The 23,197-nt window shown below is 35.8% G+C and overlaps 1 protein-coding gene across 1 annotated transcript in view; it reads right to left on the bottom strand.

Moving 5' to 3' along the window:
* Positions 1-23,197, bottom strand: part of MAGI2 (membrane associated guanylate kinase, WW and PDZ domain containing 2) — a 1,553,247-nt gene that overhangs the window by 1,080,580 nt on the left and 449,470 nt on the right. The gene's annotated exons all lie outside the window — the stretch shown is intronic.

The raw sequence follows: 23,197 nt of genomic DNA, 5'->3' as shown, positions 1-23,197 counted from the left end.
TAGGTTTAACAAGAACACTATTCTCATAATGCTCCTATGTAGGAGTAGACCTGTTGACTTCCTCCATGTTAATCCTTTTAGTGTCAAGATATTTTGTAATATTGGAGTAGAATGTCCTCTTTGGGGGTTTTACAATGGTACTTTTTCTTTCTATAACCTCAGCATGTTAGCAAGGGATAGGTTGTTGAGTGTGGGGTGACTAAAGCCCCATCCCAATAATCTCAATTAACCATTAATTAAGTAATCCTAAATAACCTTTCATTCTATACAAAACAATGACCTTACCACATAAGATGGGCTTAAGACTTAATCTCTAATAGTTGATTCTCAGTCATTTTTTTTTTGACCAAATATCAATATTTGTCACAGATGATCATTTCCTCCCTTTGAAATGCTTTAATTATCTTCTCAATGTTCTTTTATAGTTCCCCTTTGTGTCTCCCCACCTAATACTTAAAGTAATCAAACCCAGTCCTAGATTCTCTTTTATTCATACTTAGTTTCTAGGTAATCTTATTCATTTACATGACTTTACATATTATCTCCATGTTGATGGCTCCAAAATTCATATCTCCTGCCCAGAATCTCAATTGAATTCCAGAGCTACATCCTACTGCCTACTCAGTATCTCCACTTGGAGATATCTCCACTTGTCCAATAGCCACCTCAAATTTAACATGCTCCCAAACAAATTCCCAATTTCCCACCCCAAACTTGTTCCTCTGGCAGTCTTTTGCATTTTGTTCATTTGGGACTCCATTAGCTTAGATGATCGGACAATGGATATTACCTTAACTTCTCATTTTTATCCACCCAACATCCATTCCATCAGCATATTCTTTAAAAATTCTCTAAAATCTGATCACCTCTTACTATCTCTACTGTTGGCCCTTAATCTAAATAACGATACTTTCTGCTTGCAATACCCTTCTAAACTGACTGGTCTCCTTTTTTCTAGTTTTATTCCTATTCAGTTATTCTCAAACACAGCCAGAATTATCTCTTTAACACAAAGGGCAGAAGAGCACATTATTCCTGTGTTCAAACTATGTAATTCCCTTCACATCTCATTTTAACATAAAGTTAAAGTCTTTATGATAGCCTGTATGATCCTATATGTTTCCTTTTATCACCTTCCACCACCACCCTTGTCTATCATTAATTTCATTCCTGCAAATCTGGCCTTGCATCTGTTCTTCATTCCATCATACCAATACGGTCCTACTTGAGGTCTTTTGTCCCTTCTGTCTAGATGGTCCTTTCTTCAGATATTATCATGATTTTTATTTTATCTTCTTTTCTTCAAGTCTATGCTCTAAATGATACCTTCCCTGAAAACTGTATTTAAAATAGAACACATGAACTTCCCCCCCAACACACACACTTAACACTACCTATGATCTCTCATTTTCACTTATTTTCTTCATAGTACTGATCCCGAGTTGCAAATTCTTTATTTCCTTGTTTGTTTATTTTCTATAAGCCCAGGCAAGATGGCTTATTGTCCTACCAAAATATAAGATTCACGAGTGTAGGAATTCCATTTCCTTTAATTTACTTCTAGTATCTCGAATAGAGTTCAGAACACAGTGAGCACTCAATAAATATTTTTAAGTGAATAAATCAATGAACCTTCTAATCAGATTTTCTCTAACCTCCTTCTTTATAGGTGGAGTTATGGAGTTGCTTCTGCTATTTGATAATGACATCATAAAAATGATCAATATTTAACATTATAGAAAGAAAGAATAGTGATGACAACGATGAGGAGGAAGTGGAGGATTAAGTTAAATGAAGGAAAAGGTTCATTGAGTAGGTAAAGGAGACTGTCTTACCAGTAAAGTTCTTACCTATGGGACTGAATGAATGAGGATAGACGATAACTTGCAGAAAACCATAGTGGAAACCCCACTTTGAGGAAATCCCTTATGTTTCAGCTAAAACAGCCACTTTCAAATCCAAAGCCAACAAAAATCAGATACTGTGATTGCCTGAGATATTCCTCTGGGTTCTGCTTTTGAATATGAACTCTGACTTTGGTGACAACTACAATTTATACACTTTGCCTAAATAATGCTCACCCCTCAAAAAAATGTATTTACATGCTACACAATCTCCAATATCTGCAACTGTGACAGCTAATTTTCAAAAGTGACTTGCAATTGTGATTTGAGTACATCAAGGCTCTTGAGTTGGGGAGCTTATCTGGGTTATTTGAATTGGCTTATATATAACCCATGAATCTTATAAGAAACAGTCTGGACAGTCAGAGCTAAAGAAAGATTTGAAGATGCTATTCTTCTAGCTTTGAAGATGAAGAAAAGGGGGCATGAATCAAAGAATGAAGGCAGCTTCTAGAAGTTGGAAAAGGGAAGGGAATGGCATCTCCCCTGCATCTTTTGGAGGGAGCACAACCTTGACAACACCATGATTTCCACACAGAGAAAGCCATTTTGGACTTCTCACCCCAAGAAATGTACTACATTTATGTTGTTTAAGCCATTCAGTCTGTGATAATTTCTTACCAAAACAACAGGGAAATAATATATATTAACATGCACACTTTAGACCACTTTATTTATCCAATCATTGCTCTCCCAGCTCACCTTTATTTTCCAGTTATTCCAGGAAATCATTCCACTTACTACCATGATTGCCATAATTTGCTCCCATAATTTATTCTGCTTTCTAAGAAAGTGTCTTACTTGTATCCATTTTCAATTTTTACTTCATGTACCTTTCTCCCCTTTTACTCTGGCTGCTGCTGCTGCTGCTGCTGCTGCTGCTGCTGCTGCTGCTGCTGTGTCACTTCAGTCGTGTCCGACTCTGTGTGACCCCATAGACGGAAGCCCACCAGGCTCCCCCGTCCCTGGGACTCTCCAGGCAGGAACACTGGAGTGGGTTGCCATTTCCTTCTCCAATGTGTGAAAGTGAAAAGTGAAAGTGAAGTCGCTCAGTCGTGTCCGACCCTTAGCGACCCCACTGGAGTGGCTTACTCTGGCTAGAAACCCAAATTTACATTCTTTAGAGAAATTATTTTCCTGGACAATTTGACTCTTTAGTGAACACCTTACCTTTAATTTTTATATTTCAAAAAGCTGATTAGAGTCCAAATTATATCAATTAGAAAGGTAATACCCATTTCTGAATGAGAACTTGCTTAATTCAATATTTGAAGTTTCTGAATAAGGATTTGAAGTTTCTGGAAAGGAAACAGTAACCCACTCCAGTATTCTTGCCTGGAGAATCCCATGGACGGAGAAGCCTGGTAGGCTACAGTCCACGGGGTCGCATAGAGTTGGACACGACTGAGCGACTGAACAGAACAGAACAGAATAAGGATTAATTGAAAATTACTAAATGAATAATTTGCTATTTCTTTTTTTTTAATTTGCTATTTCTATACTTCATATGTGTTTGTAGATCATTTCAACGTTTAAAATACTTAATACTAAGGTACATGAATACCAGAAATCAATATTTAAAGAGTATAATTTTTTGCATCTGTTTGTTCTTTGTAGGTTAAAGAACTTTTCTTTAATGCTACACTTTTACATAAGATTTATAAGTTTTCCAAGGAACAAAGAAATATATTTATTGTATCATTTAGGCTTTATGCAATCATCTATAAAAGTATATTTAATACATATTAGAAGAAATAGCTCTATCATTTAGGATGTTGACTCACAAAATGATTATTTCTCTGCACTAAAATAATGTACTTTTCACATTTCAAATAGCAAATAAACCCTACTAAAGTTTAAAATGCTGAAGTTCTTTTTTTATAGATAGACATAGTTATTGCTTCCTTTATATAATCATTTTTTATACACTATATTTCTATTCTTCCAAATAGTTATCCTTTAGAAACTTAAAAATCACTACTCTGAGAAAATAATTTTAAGGTAGCAATTACCTCAATCATTACTCTCAATTACTTTGGAAATGTATGAGTGTATCCTTGCTTTTATTATTACCTCAGTATATTTCTCTATATTTATTAATTTGTTTAATTACTAGAGGTATCAAATGCTTTTAATTTAGCAGACTCAATTATACTATTTAGTAGAATTCTTAATTTGAGAACATTTTTATCTATAGATAGTCCTTTAAAATATTTACAATATCCAATTCCAGTATTTTAGTTGTTTTATTGATATCTTTAAAGAACCAAAAAAGAACAAAGTTAAATCAAGCGATAGAGTGTTAGCTAACTGTAGGATAGGAGATGTAGAATTTCACCACTTAAAGATGGTTATCTTCATAACTCAGGCAATAAAATATATATATTTACATATTTAATATCTATTTTAATATATATGATTATATATACTCCATGATTCAATAGTAAGACATTTAACTTTGTTTAAACTAAGACTAAACTTTTAAATCCACATATGACAAATACTAGAGTGGTTTTTGCCTGCAGTACTAGGAAACCCTATAATTCTGGAACCCCAAATAAAATATTCATCTTTTGAGTCATGGCAACTAATTAGGAAAGGCTATGACAGCTTGCTGGATATATATTTACTTTGAATTCTGATTTGTAGAACAGTTAGTGACTGTACACAGCAAGGTCATATTTGTTAATTAGACTGCATACATATGTAGAGATATCTCCATAGAAGGTTTTCAGGTAATGCTTTCCCATGCAACTCAATAAGTCTTTAGTTATGGCAGTTAACAGTTTACCCGGTAATTGCATCACTCGAGGGCTTCCCAGGTGGTTCAGCCATAAAGAATCTGCCTGCAAATGCAGGAGATGCAGGAGATGCAAATTTGATCCCTTGGTTGGAAAGATCCCCTGGAAGAAAAAATTGGCAACCCACTCCAGTATTCCTGCCTGAAGAAAGCCATGAACAGAGGAGCCTGGCAGGCTACAGAGTTGCAAAGAGCTGGACATGACATAATATATACTCAGCTGCACCACTTGAGGAAAGTTTCATAACTCAGGCCATAAAATTGTCCCTTTTTGCTTGATTAGCATTACTTAATATATATATGTTTATATATTATATGACATATATTATTATTATATCTTATATATGTTTATGTATTATATATTACCTCTTTTATACATACAAGTTTATAAATTCTGTGATGCACATTGAAGGACACTTATAAAGATTAATGAAGAGTTAGGTATTTTAAGAAACCAAACCTGAAGCAGCACTATTTAGCATTTGAAAGACATTTTTCATTTTCAAATTACTTTCACATGAATACTAATTAATCCCAACATTACCATGAAAACATTAAATAAAATTATGATCTATATTTTATATATATGAAAAATGAGTTATAAAGACTAAGTTCTTATTTTTTCTACCTCTCACTTTACCCATTTATCCCAGATCTACTTAAAAATCAGGCCCTCTTTAAATAAACACATGAGCAACCAAACAACAGCAGAAAAAAATCTGCTGAACTCAGATTTCATCTATTTGAAAGATCACCCATGGGAGCCCAATCCACCCCTTCTCCATGAAACCCATCATTCTGTTTGTTTTACTTCCTGCCCATTCCAACCAATTATTCCTATTAATTTAGTACCCTAGAGATTAACTAAACCAGTTTACAGTACCTTTGTTTATGAACACACCAAGGCCATTAGAGTTAAATTGATTTAGTTAAAGCTATAGAATCAATAACAGAGTTAAGGTGGACACAAATTTCTATACTATCTGTCTTCTACCATAAAACTGGCTGTCACATTCCAAGCTGGGATATTTACTATTTTTTATTTCATCACATTTTTTTTTTCTTGGTCTCCCAGTTAACACCTCTTTATGCCATTTTCTACTTCCATGATACAAAGAAAAATAAGAACATGGTGATCTGTGAGTAGCTACGAGTAAGGAAAGGGAGAGACGTTCTCCAGGAGTGTCAGTCCTTCCAGGCTGAGCATTATGAACAACATGTGCCAGAGCAAGAGATAAAAGGACAGCCCTTTACGTCTGAAGCATTCACTACTAAACAGAAAGAATACTCTCAAAGTGGAAGCTTGGAGGGTATTAATTTTCACAAGGAAGGTCCGTACAACTTGTATGGGCGATGAATAATGTGGCACTCCTTCTAACAAGCCAAGCGGTTGAAATTTTATTTTATAACTTTACATGGCTTCATAACTCTATGCAGAGGAAAATGAGAAGCATAATAATGAGTTGGAAAAAAGTATAGATGTAGGTGTGCTAATGAATATAGCTTTAATTGCTAAAATCTTTCAGGCAATAACTGATTTCAGGAAAGAGTATCTGCTTATAATGACTATTACATCAATTTAACAACATTAATACAGCCAAAATATGACAACTTAATGCTGATTATGTTCTGAACATGTTGAGAACCATGCTTTCTAGTCTCTGCATGGAGCCTAATTGAAAAATGATTATCTTATTTTCAAGGTTTATCATTAACTACAGAATAAAGGACACTGTGGTACTTTTGTTTCATCCATAATGAACCAGTATCCCAAGTCACAAGTTTATCTGATTAAAGTGATCAAGGTCAAGTGCAAACTAAAAATTTCACAGAACAATACAGAACTTTTATTCCTTCCTCTCTTTTTCCATTAATCCTATCCTAAAGTCATTTCTACTATAGAAAATAGAATAGCAATATGAATTTTATTTAAAAAGTTTCATTTCTTCATCATTTTTAATAAAAGAAAAATTCAGCCTGCCAGGTTGAAGCACCGATGAACAATAAAATAGCATATGCTTTTATACTGATTTTTTCACTCTGATGTATACACACATAGGAAAGGATAAAATAATATTTATAACCATCTCACTTATTTTCACGAACTGAGCAAGGGCTTAACGTGTGTCCTAATATTTGCTTTCATATGAAGGATATTTTCGTTTGTATTAGTCAGAATTCTAATATGTGCTGTGATAAATGAACTTCCAAATCTTAATGTAAAGTTCGACAGTGCACGTTTGAATCTGGATTGATTCATGTTGTCCAGGACAGTCTCTATTCTGGTAATGGATATACCAACTAAAACATATAGCCATTAAGTTCACTGCAGCAGGCGAAGAGAGATGCAGGAAGAGGACCAGCTGATAGCTTCCTCAGTCATATTGTCTCAAACTAGTCCTGTGGTTTCTACCTAACTGCAATAAGGCTGCAAAACTAACATGTGATACTGAGCATTACTTAGAGCTCTGCCAAGCAAAATGCTGGTTTGAGTCCAGGTATTTTTTTTTTTTTATTTCGGGGGGACTAGATTTTATCCCCTGCACAAAATTGGCAATATGTCTGCTAAATCTATACAAGACTAGGAAAAAGCAACCCTTACAAGATGAAAAATTCATTTTGAACAAAAGTAGAAAATACCTGGAAACCTGCTTACTCTATCTCTCTTAATCTTACAATTAAAGCCACTATTTAAAGTCCTGTGTTATTTTGCATTTCTCCAATGCTTAATTGATCTTCTGTAAGCCTGTCTAGAAGGGCTAAAAGAGGAAGGTCAATTGACTTGGACAACATTTTAACAGCTTGTTGATATTTCATGTGATGATTACTGAAAGTATTCTTTATTTGCTATGGAATCTTTACTGTACTATGGCTATACATGAAGTGACTACTGTGTCACAGGATTTTCACAAAGGATGGTTATATAAAGTCAGCATCAAGGTATATAGTTCAAGCCAAGATATGGAGAAGAATGGATTACAGCTAGGAGGAAAAATAAGATAAAGGCCTAGCAGATAGATGATGACATAGAGTAACTGATCTGGATCAAGGTGAATCAGCAATCCGATTTCAAGTTTAGAAATAAACAGAAAAAGAATAGTTCTATAATTGTACAACTGTAGTTCTATAACTGCAAAAGCATAGGTGCTTTGTGTATTTTCATTTGCAACTATGTCCAGTATTACTATTGATGGGCATCTGAATGGAGAACTGTTCTAGTGGAAAAAAAAAGCCCAAGACATTTTAGTTCATTGACTAAACGTCTAGATTAATTACATCAGCACTAATTACATTGTTTAATGGTAGCAGTTTTGCTGCTACTTTCATCTCTCATGTAAATAAAAACTACCTTTACCCCAAAGAATTGGCTGTTAGCTCAATTTCATCATGCTAGTCAAGGATTAACCACCTGTCATATTTTTATTACAGAAATATTTTGGATTGTAATTATCTGTGATGTCTCATATACTAGTAGGAAAAATGCAAGATTCTCAAGGGAAGTGTTCTGATTTACTTGGCTGCTGCTGAATGAAGTTCATGAAACATTTTATTTTTCAGGGTTGATGGAAGACATGATAGTGCAATGGTGCTTGGAAGAAAAGAAAATCCTAGAGGCATGCCTTTCAAAGCTGTTACAGGCTATGAATTTAGATTGATCTCAGTATCCTAGATTGAAAATAAAAATCATAACATGTAATTGATTCTGAATGCATCCTTTCATCCTTCCATGTACCCTCAGCAGTGGGAGTTTTTATGCCTGTGTCCTAGATTTCAAACATATCTCATTCTAAGATGGTTTGCCTACACTCTAAAGCTTTTCCTTCTGCCTTCACATGTGAGGGGATTTGGGGGGTATGTGTGTGTGATACTGAGAGACTGGCTGGGACCTCAAATGAAGTGTTGTTGAAATACCGATGTTTCCAGCCTACATACTAATAGCTTCACTCCAGACTGCACTGATCCAAATAGCAACCAGAGATTAGGAACTGGCTACCCAACCCAGTATTCTTGGGCTTCCCTTGTGACTTAGCTGGTAAAGAATCCACCTGAAATGTGGGAGACCTGGGTTCAATCCCTGGGTTGGGAAGATCCCCTGGAGAAAGGAAAGGCTACCCACTCCAGCATTCTGGCCTGGAAAATTCCATGGACTGTATAGTCCACAGGGTCACAGAGTCAGACATGACTAAGCAATGTTCATTTCACTTCAAGGAACTAAGAGGCTTCCCCGATGGTTCAGGAGTAAAGAATCTGCCTTCAATGAAGGAGACGGGGGTTCAGTCCTTTGGTTAGGAAGATCTTATGGACGAGGAAAAGGCAACCAACTCCAATATTCTTGCCTGAAAAATCCCATGAATAGAGGAACTTTGCGGGCTACAATACAAAGGTTCAGAAAGAGTCAGACATGACTCAGCAACTAAGTACAGCAGCACAAGGAACTAAGATAACATATACAGTGTGGTATGTCCCAAACAAACACACTATATATAAATATATGTACACACACACATACACACACACACAAAATCTAGTCCCTAACTGTGAAAGTCTGGAGAATCATCACTTTGGTCAATATGAAAGGAAATCAAGCACTGATAACACACATGATAAAAACTGGGAAGCCCATGTACTAATTTACAATGAAAAATTACTCTCACAATTACAAGCTCAATGATCTTGGGCTACTTATTAACCTGCTGAACCTCACCACCTTTTCTTAATAAGGAAGAGAAAGTCAGGAACTGATAGGCCATGTGCTTGATATCAGCTTTAGGCTTCCTGGACAAGGATGGATCATTACAAAAGCCTCTAACTACCTGAGCCTCTCTTATCCACCAGGTTTCCACCGAAGAAGCCATTGATCCTTTGTTCCCAGCCTAAGGGCTTTGTTTAGAGATTCCGGAAGATTGAGATTTATCCTCTGGACAAAAATGTGTGTCTCTAAATACTAAATGATACACTAAGTTTACTATCAAGAGGCAATCCAAGAAAACCTTTAGTCCTTCAGGGATTGGCCATGATTTTTGGTTTTCCTTCCTTCTTATTTCTGCTTTCTTCTCTTGATCTGTGTTTCAGTCATTCCATATTCCCAGTACCCAGCTGGTCATACATACATTACAGCTCTCAATGTTAGTTGAACTGAATTAAAATAAGTTGCAATACATGAAAGTTTATAAATTTATACTCTGTTTAATTTTAACAGGTTATTAAGTATGTTGATGACACTTTGAATTACTAACCACACTTTTACAACTAATGAATCTGGAAGATAATTTTTGTGAATAGAGCCATATTCAGAAGGAAAATAACCAACCTAAGAAACTGAAATTAAATTTTTATATTTATATCAGGGAACCAGATGTATTTTTTCCAAAACTAATGTTAGGTCAACATACTGGCTGAAATACAAATACAATAATTGGTTTTGCCTGGCGTACCGAGTCATATTTTCCTACTATATACATTTTTCTTACATTTTATTCTACCAAAAGAGTCACAGTATTATTCCTTAATAAGCTTTGTAGTAAAGAAATGATGGTGCAACCCACAAAAAGCTGCCAATGTTGACCTGTGATCACAGATGTTATGCCACTTAATGCTGAAAGTGTCCTACATTTTTCAAACTGTAATTAACTTTCTGTAGCGCTTCAAATAATATATTCAACTTCTCACTTTTAATTAAGATTCCTTTTCTTGTTCTAAGTTTAAATTATGTTCTGAAAGCAAGTTTTGTCAATTGCTTTTTCATGTGAGAAATATAATTATGAACTAAAGTTTGTTAGTGTCATATTCATATTTTTAATAATAAAGTTGTGAATAAAAAATTAACAATGATTCTGATACACATTTAAAATGTTTTAAGTAGAGTAGGTTAAATCTAGAATATACTGATAATGCTTATGTATCCTGGTTTTCTAAAAATACAAATGAATTTCCTTGGTATTTTATATAGCCAGTTAGCGTACTGTAAACAAATCTTTAGGAGCTAAGATACAAGTAGAGAATACAAATATTATATAAAAATGTTCTATAAATCTTTTCACTAACCTCTGGATGCAATTATTTAAATTGCAAGTATTCAACTACAGATTCATCAAAAAGGATTTACAAATTTAAAGCAGTCTTTAAAAAAAATAATAAGTTTAAGACATTGATACTGTATGCCTATTGGGTTATTACAGAAAACAAAGATACTTAAAGGTGATATTTTCTTTCATACCAAAAGGTCTTAGAGATATGATGTTTTCTGCAGGAGCGTTCCACTGTCCATTTTGCAGATTCTCAACTGTTAAGTGGTGATTGCAGCCACAGTAGCAATTTCTGAATAGTGCCTTCGTGAAACCTAGAGATTTATCAATTCTGGCTTCATGAAATTTCTTAACTCTGGATTTATGAATCATAGCCACAGGCCTCAGAAGTAGCAGTTACCGTGGTAGGGCAGTGTATTGTTTAAGTATTATTCCTGAGGATCTATTCTGCAACCCTCTTCTCTAATTTTTTCAGCAGTTTTCTAAACAACTACTTCTCTAAATCTCTTCCTTTTGAAAATAACTTACATATCTTTATTTCCTGGGCTGAACCCTAAAGGACGCATTATACATTGTTTTGCTTAACAGATTAGAAAAAAGTCTTTGACACTGAAAGCAACAAAAAGAGAATGAAAGCTGGACAGAATATAAGCTTGGCTTACCAATCATTAGCTTCTCAATAGTTTACAATGCTCAGTTGACACCAGGTATTATAATGGGTATTATCCTGGATCCTTTGAGACAGAATCTGGACACTTACCCTGAAACCAGGGAAGATTGGTGAACACATGTGGACCTTTAAATTTCATGTGTTCCTGGTGAAAGGATCAAACAAATTGTACCAAGTTGTGTCACCATGTACCAATGCTTAGCTCATTGGAGGATTCAGGACCTGAGAAGCTGTCACTGCACTGGGCTGCATATGACAGCTAAATGAGTGGGTAACAGTACTGCTGTGAAGGGAATGTAGCACTTCTCTTCAACAGGAGAAGGGCCATTTTCCCCATTAAAGTGTTATGAATGCCAAACTAAATAACCATGCTGTCTCTGTTCTGGTTACCTCCAGAACAGGAGAAGGCGTTATTATTCAATAACATCGCTGATGTTGAATAATAATCTGCTACTGACCGTGGTCTTTCTGGAGTCTTTGGAGGAATGACTAGTGGGGCTCCTGTACAATGGCTATGGGAATAACTGTGATTTAAAGACCTCATAATAAACTGTGGAAAATTCTGAAAGATATGGGAATACCAGACCACCTGACCTGCCTCTTGAGAAACCTGTATGCAGGTCAGGAAGCAACAGTTAGAACTGTACATGAACAGACTGGTTCCAAATAGGAAAAGGAGTACGTCACGGTTGTATATTGTCACCTTGCTTATTTAACTTATATGCAGAGTACATCGTGAGGAACACTGGGCTGGAAGAAGCACAAGCTGGAATCAAGATTGCTGGGAGAAATATCAATAACCTCAGATATGCAGATGACACCACCCTTATGGCAGAAAGTGAAGAGGAACTCAAAAGCCTCTTAAGGAAAGTGAAAGAGGAGAGTGAAAAGGTTGGCTTGAAGTTCAACATTCAGAAAACAAAGATCATGGCATCTGGTCCCATCACTTCATGGGAAATAGATGGGGAAACAGTGAAAACAGTGTCAGACTTTTCTTTTTTGGGCCCCAAAATCACTGTGGATGCTGACTGCAGCCATGAAATTAAAAGATGCTTACTCCTTGGAAGGAAAGTTATGACCAACCTAGATAGCATATTAAACAGCAGAGACATTACTTTGCCAACAAAGGTTCATCTAGTCAAGGCTATGGTTTTTCCTGTGGTCATGTATGGATGTGAGAGTTGGACTGTGAAGAAAGCTGATTGCCGAAGAATTGATGCTTTTGAACTGTGGTGCTGGAGAAGACTCTTGAGAGTCCCTTGGACTGCAAGGAGATCCAACCAGTCCATTCTAAAGGAGATCAATCCTGGGTGTTCATTGGAAGGACTGATGCTAAAGCTGAAACTCCAATACTTTGGCCACCTCATGCGAAGAGTTGACTCACTGGAAAAGACTCTGATGCTGGGAGTGATTGGGGGCAGGAGGAGACGGGGACGACAGAGAGTGAGATGGCTGGATGGCATCACCGACTCGATGGACATGAGTTTGAGTGAAGTCCGGGAGTTGGTAATGGACAGCGAGGCCTGGCATGCTGTGATTCATGGGCTCGCAAAGAGTTGGACACGACTGAGCGACTGTACTGAACTGAACTGATAATGCACTATCCTCAACATTTTTTCTGCCTTTATGGGAAACATCAGATTAAAAATGGAGATACACATCCAAGCAATCTTTGACATTCTTGGCTTCTCGAGGGTTTTTTCAGAACTGTAGGGGATATCAGAGTCATAGGAGTTAACATAATACAGCCCGTAAATGGCTCTTTCTTTTAGACAGACCTAGACACTTGGATTCCTTGTTACTCACTTAGGAGCTGTGATCCAGTCTGAAAAATGGGAACCACAATACATTACTCTGAGGATTGCAAAATTAGCAACATAATTAAAGTCCTTGTAGGTGGATGTCTTTTTAATTCATTCTTTTTTCCTCACTCAACCTCTTGTCACCCTCACATTGGTTTGCAAAAAAAATGTTTTTGTAAAATGCCAAGGTGAGAAACCGGGAACTTTTATAAACAACTGCTTATAGAGTTCCATATAGTTAGAATTTTGCATTTAGATTAGAATTCAGAGCATGAAATGGAGACAGAAGGTCTAGAAGTGCTTAGTTAAGTAAGGCTTCAGAAGCAAACATCAGAAATTAATAAAAGTTTTTAGATAATCCATATTTGATCTCTCTATAACATGATAACAGTTTTAATTATGAGAATAATATACTTATCAATTAATTTTTCTGCCCATAAATACTTTATATTCCAATATTTCTGGCAATAATGTGCTTAAAAAACCAATTTGATACTTGATTGATAAACGGCCAAGCAAGAGACTAATGTCTAGTTGAAAAGAACTAACCTGAAGTTCAGTTCAGTTCAGTTCAGTTCAGTCGCTCAGTCGTGTCCGACTCTCCGCGACCCCATGAATCACAGCACGCCAGGCCTCCCTGTCCATCACCAACTCCCGGAGTACACTCAAACTCATGTCCACAGAGTCGGTGATGCCATCCAGCCATCTCATTCTCCGTCGTCCCCTTCTCCTCCTGCCCCCAATCCCTCCCAGATTCAGAGTCTTTTCCAGTGAGTCAACTCGTCGCATAAGGTGGCCAAAGTATTGGAGTTTCAGCTTTAGCATCAGTCCCTCCAATGAACACCCAGGATTGATCTCCTTTAGAATGGACTGGTTGGATCTCCTTGCAGTATAAGGGACTCTCAAGAGTCTTCTCCAACACCACAGTTCAAAAGCATCGATTCTTCGGCGATCAGCTTTCTTCACAGTTCAACTCTCACATCCATACATGACCACGGGAAATCAATATATGTTAATTTGAAAAGTTTCCTGATAACAGTCCTTATGTATTTTGTTTTAATTGTGGGAATTTCTGTCTATATTTATTTGGCAAAAATGTCTTTTCTACTGATGTAATTTCATTCATGCTCATCAGAGAACCTATCAGCCTGTGGAACTTCATTCATGCTCACTAGGTTGTTCATCAATCTGCAGAGTTCTTTGCTTATTTTCTACTCCAACAGCATGACTGAACCCCTTTGAAGTGCCCTTATATTGTTCATGTCTTCCTGGAGCTTCTGCTAGAGAGTTCTCTCATGAAGAGTGTGTGTGGGTTGGGAGCTAGATCCACCTGGGACAGAATTCCTCTTCTTCCAGACTTACTAAATCATTGCTTAAACTTGGAGCCTCAGTTTCTTGATATGTCTTCAAACATGGGATTAACATTTACTTTATACAGATTCTTAGAAAATTCTAAGATAATGTATGAAAAATATTTTTTGCACATAGGAAGTGCTTAGTAAAAGAACTGTTCTAGTTGATGCTCATGGAGTCTCATACCTGGGGCTGGCCCTGGTTAGGGAATCACCAACCATTCCCCCATTGGAAAATGCTAAGATGAATTCATGACATGAAGTCATAGACTTCCTACAAATATTCAGTTTCTTTACTGATCAGGAGAGTTTTTATTAGTTTCAAAAAATAAAAAAAAAAAAGAGGAAAAAAGAGAATTAGAATTCCTACGAAAACTGGGAAAGGACAGATATGCATAGCTCAGTGTTAGCTCCTCAATTCAATCTTTTTGTGAAGGACAGGGTAAGAATTATCATGTATCCCTACAAGTTCATTGTGTTGAGCAGCAGATAAAGCTCTGTCTTCATTCCAACAGAACTTGTGCATATACCTGTAATTTTGTATGCACAAAAAACAATATTCCTGAAAGCTAGCCTTTAAGTAGAAAAGGTAACAGAGCATGGAATAGATACTGGAAAACTAACTGGGAATTGATCCTATTCTAAACGTATGACTTGCCTAAGAGAGGCAGAATTTACGCCTATATTTTTAAATTAAATTGACTGTCAAACCTACATCACTGTTACCTTTTAATTATTCTGTGTGAGAAACCTTACTGACTTGCCTACATTTTTAAATAGTGCTGTAAGGATTGCACTGAGCACTAATTTAATCTCCCTTTAGCTAGATCTATTTGGATGTTCACCAAAGGCCATTCAACAGGATAAGTGACATTTATTAATGTTTAACATTAGAAGACATTATATTTCATGTTAAACATATTATCATAAAGATTACGATTACGTTTTCATAACAACACACCTAAAGCTTCAAAAGCCTTTACATCACATGTCAAATCATTAGACATTTCAAAGAAAGAAAGTGATTTTAAAAGCTTTTCATTTCTCACTATGTTTATTTTCCCAAAAACTTACTAGGACTACACCATATTTCAGAATTTCATGAATAATGAAGGCAGATTTCAAGGAACATCAGAGTTATGATGGCATCCTTAACTTGACATTCAAAGAAAAATCTGAAAGTACATGCATGGCTAGTTTTATCCAGACCTGCACCTAATTTAAACTCAGCTCTTTATTTTCCCCTGACGTGTCTGCTGTATTTGATGTATCTTTAGTTTCCATAAGCTGTTTACACCTGCTTAATACCGAGGGCATTACATACTCAGAATAATTTAAGCCAATTTGATGAACTGATTTGAATAAAGATAAAGTAAGCCAGCAGAATCAGAAAAGCATAGCATTTTAGAGCAGAAAGAACCATTAGAATTCATTCTCTTCCCTTATCTCTCTCCTTAATCTCCTTAATCTTAAAGGTAAAGCCTATACCAAGGTTCTACTGTTAGTGGCAGAGCCTAGTCTAGAACCAATGGCTCTCAATTCTTAGATGAATGCTCTTTCCATAGACCCATGTTGCCAAATAGGTGAAGCAAAGGGCTATTTCTACTCATCATGCTCTAACAATTCTAAACTGTGACGTGCAAATGACTGACTACTGCACTAAACATAAGGATATCACAATTAGTATTCTATTTTCATTGTTCTTTTGGTTAATTAAGATTGAGTGCTGTACCACAACCTACAGCCTTAAAGTCCTGAAATAATATTAGTGTCCACTGTCATCTGACTATGGTTTTCCCTCAGCTACTATAATCATCCAACAGCCTACGTATTTATCAGTCAACTTTGAAAATTTGGGTAGGTCTGACCTGATAGACGGAAAAGGCAATGGCAAGCCACTCCAGTACTCTTGCCTAGAAAATCCCATGGATGGAGGAGCCTGGTAGGCTGCAGTCCGTGGGGTCACTAAGGGTCGGACACGACTGAGCGACTTCACTTTCACTTTTCCCTTTCACACATTGGAGAAGGAAATAGCAACCCACTCCAGTGTTCTTGCCTGGAGAATCCCAGGGATGGGGTAGCCTGGTGGGCTGCCATCTATGGGGTCACACAGAGTCGGACACGACTGAAGTGACTTAGCAGCAGCAGCAGACCTGATAGAGTCCTAATTCTTTCTGTTCAAAAAGTGCAGAGCCATACAAGGAAGTATACACCTGATTTATATCCAACTGGGCTACAACTCTGAAGTCTGCAGGGAGCAGATTCTGGGCTCCCTGGAAGGTGAGGTATTTTACATTGAAAGTAATGACTGACTAGCTTTTTTGAAGGTGGAAAAATGCTTTACACACAACTCCAATTTTTCCTTGAGCAGCAGCTGGAACCACTGAAGCCTGAGTATACATACTATCTGCCATGGTCCACAAACCCAGATTTCCTATGGAAAGCCTTCTTCTTATGAAGAGAAAAGAGAAGTACAAAACAAAAGAGAAAAAGCCAAGACAAAAGATTGGGTCATAACCACAAAAAGATGTGATCAAGTCAGGGCAAAGGGACTTATATGTGGTTTGGAAGATCAGTAACATTGTTCACTGCTGGTGTTTATTACTTTTCTTTTGCGCTAGATATGTTCCTTTATCCTAAAGCTACTGCCCTGTAGTGTCAAATGGATAAATCAATACCACTCCTTTTAATATCCACTGACTTCACATTTTAAGCAACATTTTGAAGCCATTTCTCTCCTACAGTGTATTCCATCAACCAAACCAATGAATGTTACTATGTGACCAGGAAAACGCATTCGTTTTGCTCAATGAAAAAAAAAAAAAGAAAGAAAATCTATGATATTTTCACATATATGACATGAAACTAGATCTTACTATTCTCAGGGATAAGAGGGAGAGGGCAAAGCTAATATAACTTTCTATAAAGCAACAACGCATTTTTAATAAATATACCAGGCAGGCATACATTTGAATGACTAGACACTTTGAAACATTTGCTACTGCTCAGAAGCTTTTGAATTTTTTTCTTTTGACCTACATTTCCAGGGGAAGTTTATAAATCTCTCAAGAAATTTAGTTTCATTTATTTACAGGCTTCCTTCTCTTTTGGCCCACTCTCTAATAACCCTTTTCTCAACACTTAGCACAAAATATAAGTAGGCTATTTTAGAAAATCAAATACAAATTCATTTTCAAAAAACAAAAATCTGGAACTTGATTCTGAAATAATTGTGAAAGAACATGAGTCACATCTTAAAAACAACGTCAAAACAGAGATTCTAAATTGATGATTCTTATTTGAAACAATAAAGTTAAATTTGAAACAGATGTGTAATATACAGGTGTTGCAATATATTGGTTTAAAATACAGTTGGATCTTCTATCTCTGGTCCTATGCCCACATGTCTACCTACAGTTCAACTTACCATCCCAGCACAGAGGCCTATATTGCTTAAAGATATTCTGAGTACTTAATCATGTTCTTGATTACCTTAAACTCAGAGAATTTAACTTCATTGTTAGAAGACGATTTTAGCTTTATGGTATTCCACAGATTGCTTCCACTCTCACTTCTTACCATATGCTTAGAACGATACCTTCATGACACAAATTATGAGTAATTAGATTCATTCATGCCTACACAAATATTGCTTTGTTGAATAAGCACATATATTTTCCACAAGCTTTAAAAGTACTCATTTTTTTGCTTAAGAATTAAAATAATTTTTCCCTATGAAGTATCACCATGAAATTTCTGCCCTAATCCTAGACTTTTTAATAGATATGTGGTCACCTGCTTCTCCCCAATAGTTTACTCTGACCACAGTTTTATATGAGATTGTATAATTAAGGCAAAGGGACATTGACTCTGCATAGCTGTACCTTTCATTGCGCTAGTAAATGTTCTTAAAAGGAGAGAGACCCGTAACATAAGAGCCTGCTTCTACTTGTTTTTACATGAAAGATAATTCAGTATAACAGAGAATTTTAAAAAGTATATTAGAAGCCTTACAATTCTATTCTTAAAAATGCTTCTTTTTAACATAGTTTAGTTATACTAACTTAAAATTCTTAAATATGTAGAAACATCATTGCATGTTATACTTCAATCTGCTCTTCCATAAAAGTAATTTCTTTCATATCTTAAACTTGTGATTTTCATTTTATTTCCTTTTTATAGAAGAGTTTTAGACTTTTAGTTTAATTGATTTCTATCTTTTACTTGGTTTATATACATTGATATTTCTTTTGGCTTCAGATAAATTTAAAATATTTCCCAATAAAACAAATGACAAAGTATGTTATTGGGAGAGAAATTTAAGCTATCCTCCATCTCGTTTTGAAACTTCTAAAATTGGTTATTGAAGTCCCTTCCTCATGTCACCTGATATAAGGGAAAAAGTATTCACCATTTGTATCTGTGCTTATACATGCCTCAAAAATTAATTCACGTATATAATAAACATTAAGGACAGAAAAAACAGAACTTCATCAATAAATGGAAATGATTATTTTTCTCATATTTAAAAACATAGTCAATTCAATCATGGTTGCTTAGACTCGTTAACTATGTGCAATCATTATGCTCAGCAGAATATTAAAATAATCTCCATTTTTTATCCTTTAAACATTTGAAAACTTTCCAATATATTTTGTTTCAATTCCACTCATTTTCCTTATATACTTTTGAGTCTATAATACCCAAAGGACAATGCATGCTGCCATAACAAGGTACACTTAACACTTGATTAAACAATTTCATCTACTCTCTAATGGGTGCTGCTAGCTTAGTGCTTCTGAAATTGTCTCTTCTATACTATCAAAGTAAATAGAAGTCCCATTTGATGGATGTTCTAAACTCTTTAGAGTTCTTTATCTACATTTATATACATTTTTCTTGGTTAGACTTTATCACATTCCAGATCACAACAGTTTTGTTTCATCATTAATTACTTATTTTTCATGAAGTTCCATTACCTAAAACCTATAAAGCCTGAAATCTAATCACTGAAAGTGTCATTTTTAGTATTCATTATTTAAAAACTAAAATTTAAGTTTCACTTTAGGACACCAGTATACTCTTAAGACATTTATCATCCCCCAATAAATTGTACAGTTAGCTAAATACATAAATACTTAATACCTAAGTATTAAATAAAAACTAAATACATAAGTACATTTAGGTACAAAGTTAGGTCTTTAATAGATATGAATCAGGTGGCAGGCTGTTATTCTACAAAAAATATAGAGTCAGTTCCTAAGGATCTTTTCTACATAATTCAATTTGAAAGAATGATGAACTGATCTCATGAGAGTGTGTGTATGTGTGTGTGTGGCTCAGTCATGTCTGACTCTTTGCAACCTATTGACTGTAGCCCACCAGGCTATTCCGTCCATGGGATTCTCCAAGCAAGAATACTAGAGTGGGTTGCCATTCCCTTTTCCAAGGGATCTTCCCAACCCAGGGTTTGAACCTGGGTGCCCCACACTGCAGGCAGATTTTTTACCATCTGAGGCACCAAGGAAGATCCTAAAAAAATTGTACAGTTAGCAACTGTATAAGTATATAAGTACATTTGGGTACAAGGTTAGGTCTTTTATAGATAAGAATCAAATAACTGGCTTTTATTCTACAGAAAATATACAGTCAGTTCCTGAGGATCTTTACTACATAATTCAATTTAGAAGATGATCAACTGATCTCATGAGTGTGTGAGTGTGTGAGTGTGCGTGTGTGTGTGTGTGTACTCATGTATGTATGGGCCTGTGAGTATAAGTAAGCACTCAGGCTCACTGTATGCCGAACAGTCTTGTCTCCATAACCAAGTCCTGCCTTCCATACCTAAAGACACAGATTTAAAACATATATTTTGAGAAATTATGTTCAGAGATAAAGTTCTGGGAAGACAAAATAAAAATGATAAATGCAGTCAACCCTTGTTTATGGGGCAGAGAGCAGACTGATGGGATTTTCTATTATATGCCTCAATATTTAAGGCCCAGTAGAGAGACTGACAACCTCTCTCCCATGTTTAGATCAGAAATCAGCCAGTAGCCAGCTCCAGATGACCTTCAGAAGGAGGTAAAAAAGCTAAACTGTTCACAATAAGATCTGGACAAGTACATTTGTGTGCATAGAGAGGATGGAGTCTCTGTAGCCCTCACCCCAGCACTCTCTCTTACTCACTACATACCAGGGAAATACAGCTCCAAGACTTTGCTCCTTTCTTGCTAGTTGTAGTTGGTGATGCCAGACTAATGGGTGGTAGTAAACAGAGTCTCACCTTATAAAAAAGTTAAACCACCCAAACATAGTTAGAAGTTAATAATTTGTTTCCATGACCTATTTCTGTTAGTAAATTAAACAAAAGGTATCATATTAACGAATACATGAATAAAGGCAGAGACAAGCTCCGCAGTAATGTATGTTCCTAATTATTATGGTTCTGGATACATGAAAACCAATGAGAATTGCTTGACCCAAAGAATATGTAATGACTGTCACTCCATATTCACACTCCATAGACATATTGGATGCACACATAAATTCCTAAACAACAGCTGAATTTTTCACACTATTGACACATCTTTGCTGCACACTCTTTGTAAATATCTGAACATTTCATTAAAAGATATACTGAGTGAAGCTGGTGGATTGTCCAGATACAGTTCATCAGTGTAAAGTAATCATAGATAATATAAATCAGAATCACATCTGTCTTAGATGCTTTTTTTTTTTCATTTTTATGCCAAGTTAAGAGCATTGTTAGTGAATGGTATTATTGGATATTAGAAGTACTGGCTACAAATCCAAATTGTTCAATCATAATATTCAGATTCATTAAGTTTCCAATCATCTCCTTTATAGGATCTATTCAAGGATTTTGAATTGAATTTATGACCTTGTACAAAAATCATATCACAAACCCCTTCTGTTTACTCATATAAGACTAGTTATTTTACTCCTATATTTATTTTTCCATCATAGTATTTCTTGGGTACTCTAAAGAGAGATGACTAATTTAAGAAGTTAATGAACTAATGCAAAACTTACTTCTATTATCTTCACATTTAATTACAAGTTCTTATTTATGTCATCACCTTAGCAAGGACTACAAGTATTGTTGAATGTCAGCCTCTTATCTAACTTCCTTAGCTTTTAAATATAATAAAGTACCTGGATTCTTTATTCTGCATTTCAGATCTCCTTTCTTTCATGTCACAGAAGATAAATTCACATGTCTGTACTGACAACATCACAGCTTTGACAATGCATCCACTCGTTTCCTTATAAATAGTTCAGTCACTTACTTTAATCTATCTTCCTCTGCCCATCACTCTAATGTCAAACTTACAAGCTCAAGAATGCACTTTTCTCTACTCCCAGTTTTAAAGCAAGAGTCCAAAAATCTATTCATTTAACTAACACACACTAACAGAAGTAGCATTTGGACTGACAGGATGTCAATAGATAAGCATTTGCATCTAGGAATATTTGATAGTGGTTCAATGGCATTTTTGTTTTGATGAGCATTTAGTACTAACAATGGCAAGGGTCTACCCTTCCTAAGATGTGTGTAGGTTAAATGGATGCTGAATTATCCATTTCACTTCTTTGTGTGTTTTCATTTTTTCAGTATAGTCATCCTTAATCCATACCTTCTACATAGTTCTGGTAGTTCAATCCCAGAAACTATATATATATATATATGGTTCATTTGTATCAACTATTCCAGCCAAGTTTTTCTTTCTTTAATATCAACCTTTCAGAGACTCCATCTTTGAGTTTATTACAGTTTAAAACAAAACTAAAACAAAAGGAAGACTTCCCTGGTGACTGAGTGGTAAAGAATCTGCCTACTAATGCAGTAGACTCAGATTCAAACTCTGGGCCAGGAAGGTCCCCTGGAGAAGGAAGTGGCAACTCATCACTCCAGTATTCTTGCCTGGGAAATCCCAAGGGCAGGGAAGCATGGTGGGCTACAGTCCATGGGATTGCAAACAGTCAGACAAGACTTAGCAACTTAACAACAAAAACTAAACAAAAGAAAGAACATAAACAACACCCACAGATCAGTTTCCAGAGAAACTGAAAAATTTCCAAAGGTCATAGATCTACCTTGAAAGAAACTGACTTTGATACCTATTTATAACTTATTATCTGGCTTGAAAAGTCCGTGAGTTGTCCTAAAGTAAATAGAAGATTATCAAATTAACTGAAGCCGGTACTAAAAAGTTGATTTGTGAAATTTATCATTTTATCAATTCTTCTCTTTTGAAGTAGCACCTGCTCATAATCAGGGATTGTTGTGAATTTCTGTAGGCTATGTACAAGACATTTCTGTCCAACACTCAATGTCATCACTTTCTGAGTTACAGAACATTTTTTACTTTCTGATGCATAATTTTCCTTTTAATTCTCTGCTACAAACTGGTGATGATATTGGCAGTTACTGTGTAGATTCTAGCTACAAAGTAGCTTGTTCAGCTAACGAACTGAATTTGCATTCTTTGTCTCCCTGTGTTGGAGAAGGAAATGGCAACCCACTCCAGTGTTCTTGCCTGGAGAATCCCAGGGACGGGGGAGCCTGGTCGGCTTCCGTGTATGGGGGTCACACAGAGTTGGACACGACTGAAGTGA

This window comes from Moschus berezovskii, chromosome 3 (assembly GCF_049115385.1).
Source record: "Moschus berezovskii isolate FMDL1 chromosome 3, NW_MosBer_1.0, whole genome shotgun sequence".
In the NCBI taxonomy this organism is placed as follows: Eukaryota; Metazoa; Chordata; class Mammalia; order Artiodactyla; family Moschidae; genus Moschus; species Moschus berezovskii.
This window is presented reverse-complemented; position numbering and strand designations above follow the sequence as displayed.